Source organism: Staurois parvus, unplaced genomic scaffold (genome assembly GCF_062004578.1).
Source record: "Staurois parvus isolate SC_StPar_1 unplaced genomic scaffold, SC_StPar_1.0 ptg000445l, whole genome shotgun sequence".
NCBI lineage: Eukaryota > Metazoa > Chordata > Amphibia > Anura > Ranidae > Staurois > Staurois parvus.
Genome location: NW_028318241.1, coordinates 7,504,019 through 7,518,441, shown reverse-complemented (window position 1 = coordinate 7,518,441; position 14,423 = coordinate 7,504,019).

The window sequence follows — 14,423 nt, the reverse complement described above, 5'->3', positions numbered from 1 at the left end:
TTGAGCAGCTAGGGGATCATGTAATCACAATGTCAACAAAGCTGACTTGAATGAATATCATTCATAACAGCTGTGATTCCAATAGAGTGATGATGTGATTGGCCCACAGCTATCACATGGTACCTTGGCCAGTCACAGTACCCTGTACCATGTGATAGCTGTGGGTCAGTCTCAGCACACAGTAACAATCATGGCTGTTATGGATGTATCCCATTCATGACCGTTCAAAACATTGCTGTTACAGTGATCATCACTGTAGCAGCAATCAAAGCGTAAAAAAAAAAAAAAAATCCCCCAGCAACCTGAAGAGTAGTACAGTGAAACTGAACTACTCTGATGAAAGTATGTAAAAAAAATAGTAAAAAAAAGAAAAAAAAAGTTAAAAAAAAAATTGTTAAAAAAGAAAAATATATTATTTCTTTTTAACATACTGTCACCAGTCAGTATCCCTGATCATATGATGATGCTGTATTGCACTGCTGACAGAATGTAAAAAAAAATGTAAAAAAGATATGTTTTATTTGATTTCTTAATTTTCCAGAAATTTGGACACAAAATTACGAATTCAAAAAACTCATAATGTTTCTTACTAAATACCTCAAACTGTTTACTTTCCAAAAGGAGGTCATTTGTGGGATATTTGTACTGTCCTAGCATTTTAAGGGCCTCAAGAAATTAGATAGACCGTAGGTACATCAGGACTGATCAATTTTCAAATATATATATAGCATAGTTTGTAGACGCTATAACTTTCACACAAACCAATTAATACACATTTACTTGAATTATTTTTTTTCACCAAAGACGTGTAGCAGAATACATTGTGACCTACAAGTATAAAGAAATTTGATTTTGATGGGTATATTTTATAACAGAAAGTAGAAAATATCTTTTTTTTCACATTTTGCGGACTTTTTTTTCCGTTTATATATCAAAAATAAAAAACCCAGAGGTGATCAAATAGCACTGAAAGAAAGCTCTATTTGTGTGAATGAATAATATAGATTTAATTTAGGTACAATGTTACATGACCGAACAATTGCAAGTTAAAGTAGGACAGTGCTGAATAGCAATAAAATGGCCTGGTCATGAAGGGGGTAAGTTAACTGTGCAGTATATAATTCTATATTTGCAGCTATGATAGGAAAAACAGACCAAAAATGACAATTATCTAATTCATGACTCACTAGAACAGTGGTTCTCAACCTTTCTAACGCCGCGACCCCTTAATACAGTTCCTCATGTTGTGGTGACCCCCAACCATAAAATTATTTTCGTTGCTACTTCATAACTGTAATTTTGCAGTAGGAGGAATAGTGCCACGTCATTGGTGTCAGTGGGAGGAATAGTGCCCCATCATTGGTATCAGTGGGAGGAATAGTGCCCCGTCATTGGTGTCAGTGGGAGGAATAGTGCCCCGTCATTGGTGTCAGTGGGAGGAATAGTGCCTCATCATTGGTATCAGTGGGAGGAATAGTGCCTCATCATTGGTATCAGTGGGAGGAATAGTGCCTCATCATCGGTATCAGTGGGAGGAATAGTGCCCCATCATAGGTGTCAGTGGGAGGAGGAATAGTGCCCCATCATAGGTGTCAGTGGGAGGAGGAATAGTGCCCCATCATAGGTGTCAGTGGGGGGAATAGTGCCCCATCATTGGTGTCAGTGGGGGGAATAGTGCCCCATCATTGGTATCAGTGGGGGGAGGAATAGTGCCCCATCCTTGGTGTCAGTGGGGGGAGGAATAGTGCCCCATCCTTGGTGTCAGTGGGGGGAGGAATAGTGCCCCATCATAGGTGTCAGTGGGGGGAATAGTGCCCCATCGTTGGTGTCAGTGGGGGGAGGAATAGTGCCCCATCATTGGTGTCAGTGGGGGGAGGAATAGTGCCCCATCCTTGGTGTCAGTGGGGGGAGGAATAGTGCCCCATCCTTGGTGTCAGTGGGGGGAGGAATATTGCCCCATCCTTGGTGTCAGTGGGGGGAGGAATTGTGCTCCATCCTTGGTGTCAGTGGGGGGAGGAATTGTGCCCCATCGTTGGTGTCAGTGGGGGGAGGAATTGTGCCCCATCCTTGGTGTCAGTGGGGGGAGGAATCGTGCCCCATCCTTGGTGTCAGTGGGGGAGGAATAGTGCCCCATCCTTGGTGTCATTTGGGGGAGGAATTGTGCCTCATTGTTGGTGTCAGTGGGGGGAGGAATAGTGCCCCATCGTTGGTGTCAGTGGGAGGAATAGTGTCCCATCATTGGTGTCTGTGGGAGGAATAGTGCCCCATCATTGGTATTAGTGACACCAATGATGGGGCACTATTCCCACTGACACCAGTGATACTTACCTTGCAGACCCCTGCTCCAGCCTGGGCTCGCTCGCTCCCTCCCTCTCCCATGGTACAGACACTTACCTGTCAGCTGTCTTCCTTCTCCGGCCGCTCTCCTCCTCTTCACTCGCTCGATCTTCGCGGTGCCGCTCGGCCCCTCCTCTCCAAGCTCCACCTCCTTGCCGGTGATTGGCCGCCTGTGTGCCTGAGCTACAGTGCCGGCGGCCAATCACAGGCGAGGATTGATCTCGAGGTGTGTCCAGATGACAGGGGTGGCATGTCATCCCGCCCACACCTGGAGACGGCGGTGGCGGCGGCGGCGGCGAGGAGCGGTGTCTCGGTTCCTAAGACCATCGGAAATATGTGTTTTCCGATGGTCTTAGGCGACCCCTGTGGAAGCGTCGTTCGACCCCCAAAGGGGTCGCGACCCCCAGGTTGAGAACCGCTGCACTAGAAGAATGCCAGAGATGGTGTGTGTGGTGTGTGATATGGCAGTTAGAGTTATTAAACATGTCACAAGAAAACTCTTGCATTGCCACTCTATTACTGACAAAATTGACTACAGTATAATCATAAACTGCTGCAAAAACACTAAATGTGTTCCCACACCCAACATCAAATCAAATCATAATAAACAGGTGTTGCACTGTTTTAAGACCAAAAAAGAGATTTGTGAAAAGAGATTCACAAGAAAGCAGCTACATTATGGACAGAATGCGATACTCAGAAAAATTTCCAAAAATTATGCTTTATTACACATTAATAATTGACACTCGGGCAGTCTCCCTGGTTAACTATCACCTCAGTATGAGGCAATACACACATACCTAAAACCATAAAAATCACACCAAGACCGGTCTGGATATATGTGCTGCAAAGGCTATGACCACCATAGTCTAAAGCATTTGCAGCACCTGCACATAGGTTACACTCCCTATAGGAGGTATTATAAAAAAATTATACCGTGGGTATATAATCTCACGTGCTATGCATATAAGCACATATAGTTACCGCATAGGTTACACTCCCTGAAGGAGGTGTTTTCAAAAATTGTACCATAGGTATATAATTTCACATGCAAGCATAAAGGCAAATACAGTTACCACCTGGAGAGTAGCATAACCCTAGGCCTATGTAAGGCAATGTGGGTAAAAAATTGAATGAAAAAAAGAGGGGGGATGAACCCCAATAATATGATGATGGATTCATGCAGTACAACCCTGTAGATGCACATGTGGTTGGGGCCCATCTATCTGTAATATACGTAAATAATTGCAAAGATTCCTATAGATGAAAGAGTCCCTGTTGATGTCTTGTTGGAGAGAGGAATGTAAATAGCAGAGGCCTGCTTTATTTGGTTTCTTCACCACAACATGTGGACTACAAACCACTTTGATATTTGAAATAAGATGAGGCCCAGTAGGTCTTCCGCCTGTTGCAATATATGTAGTATGCCTTGCATCTAGATAAAGCATCATAACGTCCCCATCCTGTAATAAGACAAACAATATAGGAATAGTCACTCTGGGTACTCTCACTCTAATGTATATATAATATAAGTAGCAAGGAACTTTCTTCGTTAATCCTGTAACAGTCCACTCACCACCTGTGCAATGGGTAGTAGAAAATAAAGATATCCTTCATAGGTACTGCCGTGTTGATCCAGGGAACAGCCGCTTACATCAGCCGACATTTTGCGGGTTCCGACCTCTCCATGGCGCCTGTACAGCCATTGCATGGCTCATGGCATGTGAAAATGGCTGCCTCCTTGTAGGTCGGCGTGCATATCGCCAATGTGCATGACCGGAATTGACGTATCTGACGTATGACGTCAACGCGTTTCGCCGATGGGCGTATCTCACTCAGCTTCATCAGGACCAGTGAGATTCCTGCATTTCAGCTTCCTATTTATAGTGGGTTTAAACACACCCGCATATGCAAATTGTTGACTCGCAGCTATTTTAACCCTACATAAATATTCACTACTCTGACTACCTCTAAATTGAAATGTCACACCATCAAAAACCCAGTGAAAAATACCCACATTAGAAATGCATAAATTATATCAATACAAATATATCACACTATAGTGAATAATAATAATAATAATAATAATATCATACAATCAGTATAAGACACAATATAAATACTTGGGAAAATGGATTAATGTCACCATACCAGTGTTACTAAACGCACAAAGCGTGCATGCATACAAAATAATATGATGTCACTATGGTACGTGAAACCAAAAACACCAGTGCAGTAAATTCAATACTCCTGCAAACTAACACATATGATAGCGAATGAACATAAAAGTCTACAGTGAATAACACAGCACTATTGTTATCACATCATCTATTTTAGTGACGGATACAAGTTCTTAAATAATTCAACCCGTGTTTGACTGACAATAATAATCCATGGTATCTTGCATGTGTCGTGATCCACTGCACTCAAAATAGCTAGTGCTCCATTATCAGACAAACTGCACTTACACTCACCTCAGGATATGACCCATATAATATATACTTCTTATGTGCTTTAAACCAACAGGCATGATACCTCCTTCACTCTGATGCAAGCCCTGAACCTAGAGGATAGGTGTAGAGGTCCCGCTTGCTGTGGCTAAGGGCACTCATAAAGAACCAAGGGAACCGCCAATAGTGTAGTAATTTTAAAATTAGCTGGTTTTATTAAAAATTGCACTTATATAAGGAAAAAAAAAAGTCATAGGACACCATGTGTACCCAACCCATACCGCACACATACTGCACTCTGTACCACTCTTATTCAAAACCTAGACTGCTCCTACAGTATATCAATCCTATACTGCATTATTCTGAATATTTAATGCATCTGAACCACATCTACCTTGCACCGGTGCCAAGATTATACCGTACCTATACTGCATGCAGGTTACTGGGACTGTCCAAAGTTCTTAATGAGCCCCAACAATATTTGTAATTGTAAATGTACTCTCTGCTCCTCGCAAGACCTCCTACTCTCTAGTTCCCTGGACTCCTGCTCCCATGCCCGTCTCCAGGACTTCTCCAGGGCTTCCCCCATCCTCTGGAACTCCCTACCCCAAACCATCAGACTATCACCTACCCTCCTCTCCTTTAGGCACACCCTAAAAACCCATCTCTTCAGGGAAGCCTACCCCGCTCTCAGCTAATTGCCGATCTCCTCCACTCTTCCTACCACCCCATCCCCCACAGCTATTTCCTCCTGTACCATTATCCCCTCCCTCCTAGATTGTATGCTCCAAGGAGCAGGGCCCTCGAACCCCTCGAATTGTATTATTATTGTACTGTCTCGTGTACTGTCTCCCATTGTAATGTACAGAGCTGAGCAAACTGCTGGCGCTATATAAATACTGTATAATAATAATACTAATCAGCATAGCGTTATGGAATGTTAAGGGCCTTAGATCCCCTAATAAGAGACTGAAAAGCCCAGAGGACCTATGGCCATCTTCTGTTCCTCCAACATCAAAGACAGGTTGTCTTTTTCCTGGTTCACTGATGATGCACCAAAGTGGAAGCACAGAATTTCAGAGATTGCCCAAAGCATGCATAGTGTGGTGGCGGTTGTCCTGAAGCCTCTTGGGATGTGTGATGTGAGAATCCCAAGAGGCTTTGGGCAGTGGTGGATGTAATTGACACCCAGGTAAGAAGCTGTGAAGTTCAGGGATAAGTCCCACAAGAAAAGGTATTTTAAAAGAAAAAATATTTACGTGTCCAACTATGTAATGGAAAGATGGGAGGAAAATAATGGAAAGTCATTGCAGATCCTGCAGATTGCAGATTGTACAGATCCTACCTTAGTTTTATTAAACAAAATGAGGTATTGTAAAGAGACAATCTTTGAAATAGTGTCATCTGCTCCGGCAGGCAGGATAATGTTACTGACCCTGGAAATCTTCTTAGACAATAGCAACGTACTGCTTTTTCCCTCATAGTTGCATTCAGTTGTCAGCCTCTCTACCCAGCAAAATAACATTGCTATCAGAGCCCAGAACAGTTTTTGAAACAGTAGTGTTGTATTCATACTAGCCTCAGGGTGCAATACATTGTCAGCTTCTCTGCTAAGTTAAAAATGTGCTATATGATAATAACTAGGAATGGGGTTTGGGTTTGTGGCTACTATGAGTTTGTGGTAAATCCTACGTGTTTCTGGACCAAATTAATTAATGCGGGAATTTTCCATAGTAAACAAAATTGATAGCTCTTCAGTTGTCTGCATCTTAGCTACATTATTCTATTAAGGGCTTTTTCCCTTTTTTATTAGATAATAACTTTTAGTTTAGGGTGGTTAGAGTGCATCAGGTAGTTGTTGCCGACAGTTCTTCAAGGATGCACCTAACTGCGTCCTTTTGGGAAAAAAAATGGAAAAAGTACAGTGCATCTGAAACCCTGCATATTTTCAATCCAGTAGCACTGCAACCCGCTGCCATATTCCCAATTACCCAAAAAGTGTTTGGACTTATAAGTATAAAAGTGTTCGAAGTTATAAGTATATAAAATAAATGCATTGATTTTATCAGTAACATTTACAGTGGGTGTATGGTAGACCTCCGTGATCCAGGTTTGATTGTCATTATTTAAAATCAGCTTCTCAATCATAAACGCTCTCTCCTGCAGTAAAGTTCCTCTTTGCTGAATCTAAGAGTGCATAACAGTCTCAGTAAAGTTCCATTGGCTGTAGTCACCAACCCACTGGCATCCACAGGGTTAATAAATAAACATGTCCCAGAAAAAAAAGTCTTGCCCCAAGAACTTCAAAATGTGCTCTGTATAAAAATAATTGTTTTATTTTCTAATGAAAAGGGTAGAATCACAGCACACAATCTGAAAATGGAGTGTAAACACAAACCACCAGCACGTGTTACATACCCCTCATAACCAATTGCAAACTGTCACATAAACACAGTAAAAAAAAAATCGAACAGCAAGAGGACCTGATGGGGAACAGCAACTGTGATCAGTGAAAAATATGATACAGCCTACAAGCATTCAAAATCAAATAAATTCCAGAAAAAGCAGCTTCCCACCAAAAAAAAAAATAAGAGCAAGAGTTGCACCTGATGGGGAAATTCCTACAAAATGAAAATATCACCCCATCCTTTTAAATGGTATTATAACTCTACCCACTCAACACAGCACCCTGATGGAGAGCATCATCATTAACCAAAGGCCAAACCAAACAGGGGGCAACCAGATGCTCTTCCACTGAGCTAAACCTTCCAGCTGTACCGAGTGCACCTGATGGAGAACTACATTAGCCCTCCGAGTGTCAGTTATGAAACTTTCAATTCTCAGCCTGCAAATATAAAGAATACAAAATAATAAATACTTGCTGTGTTGGTTGGTCCTAGCTAAAATAACAATATTGAAACCCACAAGTAAAAAATAAACACTTTCTTTGTTGCATAGTCTAGATTTTAAAGCGATTCTAAAGGTTCATTTTTTTTTTAAAATAACAAATATGTCTATACTTACCTGCTGTGTGCAGTGGTTTTGCACAGAGCAGCCCAGATCCTCCCCTTCTCAGGTCCCCCCAAGAACATCCAACCTTTAGAGCAGCTCTAGAGGTTACAGGTGAAAGCTTGACTTTCACTTTCAAGAAATCCCAACAAGTAGCCCAAAGAGGACTCTCTAAAAGCATTCTAGCCCACTGCACAATCTGCCAGTGCTCCATTAGGACCTACAATGCACCCGCTCTCACATTTGTAAAATGTCACATATGTGCACCAGAAAAGACAGGAGAGGATCCAGGAAGAACCCTTTGCACACTGCTACATCTCCTTTCTAGCAAACTTTGCAATAAAAATAGGGATTTTTAGTTCACACATATTGCAATACATGTTTAGGCCTGGCTAAGTTGTAGGGGATCTGAGAAGCATGCTTCACTAGGGCAACCTGCGCTCTTTGGCTGCAGCTCCTGGACGAGACACTCGATTCATACCCTGTACTCAGGGCCTGGCACTCCTCTGTCTCTGCGGGCCTCCAACATTAGTGTGGAGTTCATCCCCTATTTCAGGGCCTCGGATGCTGCTGTCTTGGACACTGGTGCCGGGCTCGTTCCCTGTCTCAGACATTGGCCTTGGTACCAAGCTCTCCACCCTCACACCTCAAATAAGCTGAATTTCTGTGCTATAGACCTCAGATCACCACATATCCTGCATCTTCACCCAGCAGATTAGCCAAAATTCTTGCACCTTTACATCTCAGAATGCCCCAATGCCTTCACCTTTACACCTCACATCACCCCAATTCCTGCACCTTCACACCTCAGATCAGCTCCAATTCCTGAATCTTCACACCTCAGCTCACACCAATTACTGCACCTTCACATCTCAGATCAGCCCCAATACCTATGCCTTGACACATTATAATTATTATTATTATACAGTATTTATAAAGCGCCAATAGTTCGCTCAGCGCTGTACATTACAAAGTGGGACAGAACATGTGACAGAACAATACCAATACAATGCAAAACATGAGGGGATTGAGGGCCCTGCTCTTTCGAGTTTACAATCTAGGAGGGAGGGGATGGTGGCACAGGAGGAGATAGCTGTGGACGATGGAGTGGTAGGAAGAGTGGAGGAGGTCGGCAAGTTAGCAGGGGGTGGGGTAGGCTTCCCTGAAGAGATGGGTTTTCAGGGTGCGCCTAAAGGAGAGGAGAGTAGGTGATAATCTGATGGGTTGGGGCAGGGAGTTCCAGAGGATGGGTGAGGATGGGTGACACCCTGGAGAAGTCCTGGAGGCGGGCATGGGAGGAGGAGACCAGGGAACTAGAGAGAAGGAGGTCTTGTGAGGAGCGGAGTGTGCGTGCTGGGCGGTACCTGGATATTAGGTCAGTGATGTAGTTCGGGGCAGTATGGTGGACAGCTTTGTACGTCAGTGTTAGGATTTTGAATTTGATCCGTTGCGCAATCGGAAGCCAGTGGAGGGATTGGCAGAGGGGGGTGGCGGAAACGGAGCAGTTGGAAAGGTGAATGAGTCTGGCAGCCGTATTCAGGATCGACTGAAGCGGGGATAGCCAGCGGCGAGGCAGGCCAGTGAGGAGGGAGTTGCAGTAGTCGAGTCGTGATATGATGAGGGAGTGGATGAGCTGTTTAGTGTATTCTGGGGTTAAGAACGTGCGTATTTTGGTGATGTAAGAGCAGCCCCAACTCCTGAAACTTCACACCTCAGATTGCCCCAGTTCCTGCACCATCACATCTCACATCACCCCAATTCCTGCACCTTTACACCTCTGATCAGTCCCAATTCCTGCACCCCTTAATTAGTAGTTCACCTGTCCAAAATGAGAGCAGGCAGCTTGAAGGGTCCGACTCAAAATTAGGACCGGATCAAGCTTGCCTGATGTGGGGGTGCAGTAAAAAGTCAGTCCCAATTCCTGCATTATCACACATCAGATCATGCCAATTCCTGCACCATCACCCCATTTCCTGTACCTTCACACCTCAGATCATCCCCAATTTCTGCACCATCACACCTCATTCCACCCCAATTCCTGTACTTTCACACCTCAGATCCACCCCAACTCCTGAACATTCATACCTCAGATCACCCCAATTTCTCCACCATCACACCTCAGATCACCCCAATTTCTCCACCATCACGCCTCAGATCACCCCAATTCCTGCACCTTCAGACCTTAGATCAACCCCTAATCCTGCACCTTCACACCTCAGATTCCCCCAATTACTGCACCTTCACACCTCAGATCATCCCTAATTCTTGCATCTTCGCACCTCATATCATCCCAATTCTTGCTCCTTCACACCTCAGACCACCCCAATTTCTGTACCTTCACACCACAGATCAGCCCCAATTCCTGCACCTTCACACCTCAGATCAGCCCCAATTCCTGCACCTCAACATCTCAGATCACCCCAATTCCTGTGCCTTCACACCTCAGATCACTCCAATTCCTGCACTTTCACAGAAGGGCAGAGAATAGGGTCATCAGGGCATAGGACTGGGGTAAGCAGGACAGAGGACTGGGGTCAGCAGAGGAGAGGACAGACATCAGCAGAGGATAGGGCAGGCCTCAGCATAGGATGGGATGAGCATCAGCAGGCCAAAGGGCCAGCATCAGCAAGGCAGAGGACAGGCGTCAGCAGGGCAGAGGACGGGCATCAGCAGTGCAAAGGACAGGAGTCAGCAGGGCAGAGGACAGGAGTCAGAAGGCCAGTGGATGGGAGTCAGCAGGGCACAGGGCAGTCACCAGAGGCTGGGCATCAGCAGGGGATTGGATGGGTATCAGCAAAGTAGAGGACACGCATCAGCAGGGCATAGGGCAGGCATCAGAGGATGGGTATCAGCAGGGCAGAAGACGGTCATCAGCAGGGGGTTGGACAAGCGTCAGCAGGGTGGAGGATGGGTGTCAGTGGGGCATAGGGCAGGCGTTAGCTGGGCATAGGGCAGGCGTCAGAGGACGCGCATCAGCAGGGCAGAGGATGGGCATCAGCAGGGAATAGGATGGGTGTCAGCAGGGAAGAGGATGGGGTCACTTCTGACAGGGAACTAAGCAGAGCTGCTCCACCCAATACTGCGCACAGCTAAGATCTGATTATTTTCCAGACACAACCTTGATTTGCACAGTGTGTAGCTGGCTGTTGAAGGTTGAGGCTTTCACAGGTCAGAACTGCAAACCGGCACAGCATCCATGGGGGGAGAGGTCTGGGGGCATGGCACAACACCCCCCTCTGGCCATCCACTGCTTCTGTGTCGGCTGTAGGCAAGCCAAGTGACGTGGGCGGGAACGGAGGCATGCAGGTGGGCAATGAGATGATTCCTGCCATGCTCCCTCCTGTGTAGCCAGCCACAACTGCTGGGCGTCTTTGCTGATGCATGGGAGGTGGGTGTCCCAGTCATCCCTCGCCATGTCGGGCACGTGTTCTGGAGGCTGCAGACCCCTGGATTAGAACATTTTCACACTGATACATTGTATACTTTTCATTTCCTGGCCAGTGCAGGGTTTCACTAATTGTTATTTTGTACATTTCTAAAATACCATCAGCAAACACCTGGTGATAAATAATGAATGTGTTTTATACTGAATTCGCTTTAATGATTAATCTCATGTTTTTGTGCAGTATTTATCTCACTATTATAACAAATGTGTGGCATTTACCTCACTTTGGATATTTTACTTTGATGAATTGACTCTTATTATCTCATGCAATAAATTAAAGAAAATAAAAATGCTCCTTTACATTTGCAGTATATATATTTGTAGATTTGCTATCAAGCTAATAAAAGCAGGCAGCAATATGACAACTATTTATTTTATTACCTTTTCACACTAGCCAGAAAAAAAAGTGCCAGAACTGGAAAAAATGTGCAAAATAGTTCCAGTTAGCAAGAACTGACAGTTAGACATTTATCAGACAATCAGACTGAAAGTGATTATAACACCAGCAGAAGTCTGAGGAATCTGTAGGAAGGAAGGAAGGGGTCTTTCATGGTAGAGATATTCATCCTTGTCTAACCCATCCTGTATTTATCATTTGATCCTATCAACTGTCTGTTTCATGCAAAGTTCTTTTAGAGACTAAATTTTCCAGTACGAGATATACCCTTTCCACTCGGTCATACTACTACTTTATCAGAAAAATGACTACAGGCTCATCCTGCATGCAACATTCATCCACACAATGGCACGCTACATCCTTCATAACCACATGCTGCTACCTCTGTACCTGCAGTCTCCCTGTCTTCTGATCCTGATTGTCTTCCTGCTGTTTCTAATCACAAGTCTAATTTGCAAAAAAAGTCAGGTTAGGCTAAGCAGGGTTGATTTGTCTAGAGATATGTCTAAGAGTATATTATGTAGACTGTAGACTTCACCTCTGTAACATCACTAAAATCCACCCCTATTTAATGAAACCACCAAGCTACCCATTCACTCCCTTGTTATCTCTCGCCTTGACTATTGCAACTCCCTTCTCATAGGCCTACCTCTATGTAGGCTATCCCCTCTTCAGTGAATGCTGCTGCCAAACTTCTGGCTTACCAACCACTCAGTGTCCGCTGCCCCTTCCTGCCAATCCCTCCACTTGCCCAGCTAATTAAATGCAAAATGCTAACAACAACATGCACAACTCTGCCCCGAGCTACATCACCAAGCGTATCTCCAAATATCACCCAAACTGTCCTCTCATGATCTCCTGCTCTCAAGCTCCCTTGTCGTCTCTTCCTTCCATTCTCATCTCCAGAGCCTCTCCCATCTTCTGGAATTCTCTTCCTCAATCTGTCTGGCCATCACCTACTCTGGCTGCCTTTAGGCGATCCCTGAAAACGAATGTAGCACCCTCCTAGGTACACTGAGTGGAGCTAGACCCTAATGGCTTGTGAGGAGCTCATTAGCAGCTCAGGTGAGATAGTCAAAGGGTGTCAAATTTGGTCAGGACTGAGAGGCTCTGCAGGCCAGTTCCTCTGGAATGAAAAAGTGATAGAGTCTGCTCAGTATCAGGAGTTGGAGTTAGAGAGTGGTGAAGGAGCAGTGTGAGTCAGGAAGATGTGAAGCTGGAGGTAGAAGGCTGCTAGGAGGTCTGCTGGGATGGGGCCTGCCTGGAGACAGAGAGGAGGAAACCTCAGGACTCACTGGTCCCCTGAGAGAAGACCACTTGTGTGGCAAGGAAGGAGCAGCCCAGCAAGCAATGATATCAGAAGTGACATCTTGCTTACTACTCTTCATGTGATCCCGGATTGGCCAATCAGTGATCACATGATCGGGACCTCACACAGAGGTCCCCTACAACGATCGGTGTTCCACTGTGTCCGGAGGACACAGCAGGGGCACCGGATCGCGGCGCTGCACGCTTCCAGGGAGCGCGCACAAGCCGGGGGCGGGGAGGCCATTTGTAAACTGCCACCCGCTCCTGCACTGCTACCGTCCGGCCGTTTATATACATGGTAGTGTTTTCCTGAACTGGTTATGTCTCTTTACTGTTACTTGGATTTGAAGCATATGTCTAGGCATACAAAAAACATTCAATACATCTCTGCAAAACTTTCCTATGTTGTGTCCATTTAAAAACAATGCAAGTACAGAAAAATACCTGTTGATCTGCCAGAAGTCCAGTGAGCTCCTATTTTATTTATTTGTTTATTTAATTTCAGGTACTTATATAGTGCCGTCAATTTATGCAGCACTTTACATGTATATGTACATTCACATCATATCTTCCTAAAGAAGTTGAAAATACCACATCAAATCCCAAGCAGTAGTATCACACCTGCTAAGTTCTCCCTTCTGGACTATAAAATACTTTCTCCTCTCTTGATCTTTATAAAATTAGGGGGAGGTGATCTGCAATCCAGAAGAGGAGAACGTAGGCAGGGCTGACAATACTGCTTGGGATTTCAGTGCAGCTGGCAAGAGTTGTCAGTTCAAACAGGAAGTTACAAGCTCAATGGATTTATAGCAGGTTTAACAAGTATGTTTCGGTAGAATACTTGCATTGTTTTTTCAAAAAACAGATTGTGGGAAAAATGTGCATGCATTGCAGAGATATACTAAACCCAAAACTATAATACATTGCAGATTATCAATCATTAAATGTGATGGCTACATTCATTTTCTTTTTTTTTTAGGCTTTTATCTCTGTTTTCACCTGGTTTTCTATCCAGGAACAACCATGCCTATACTCTGCATGAAGAGACACCTTTGGACAGCAGCATTGTCAGTCTGGGGGAGGGGAGTGTTAGCTGCACTAGCAAATTTAGATTTAGACATTAACAAACTGAAGCCAAACTCCAGCTAATAGTTTAATAGCAGTTACAGCAACAGTTTTTTCCTTTTGGAATAAAAGTTGACACTAATCATTGTAAGCACCCCTGTCAGTGGTAAATGGTTTGCCACATCTGCAAGAAAGTTTGTTCTTTTGAAAAACAACAGTCTTACTAGTTGGATTGTCAAGTGAAAATAAAAGAAAGAAAACCTAGAAAAAAAAACTAGTGCAGTCACCACATCTAATGACTAGCTAGCGGCAATATAATAAATGTTTGCTTTCCAGTTTAATACTGCTTTAATGCACCTTCCAATGTATTTGTAGCTCAGTATCTCACTCCTGAGATTCACAAAGCTCTGCC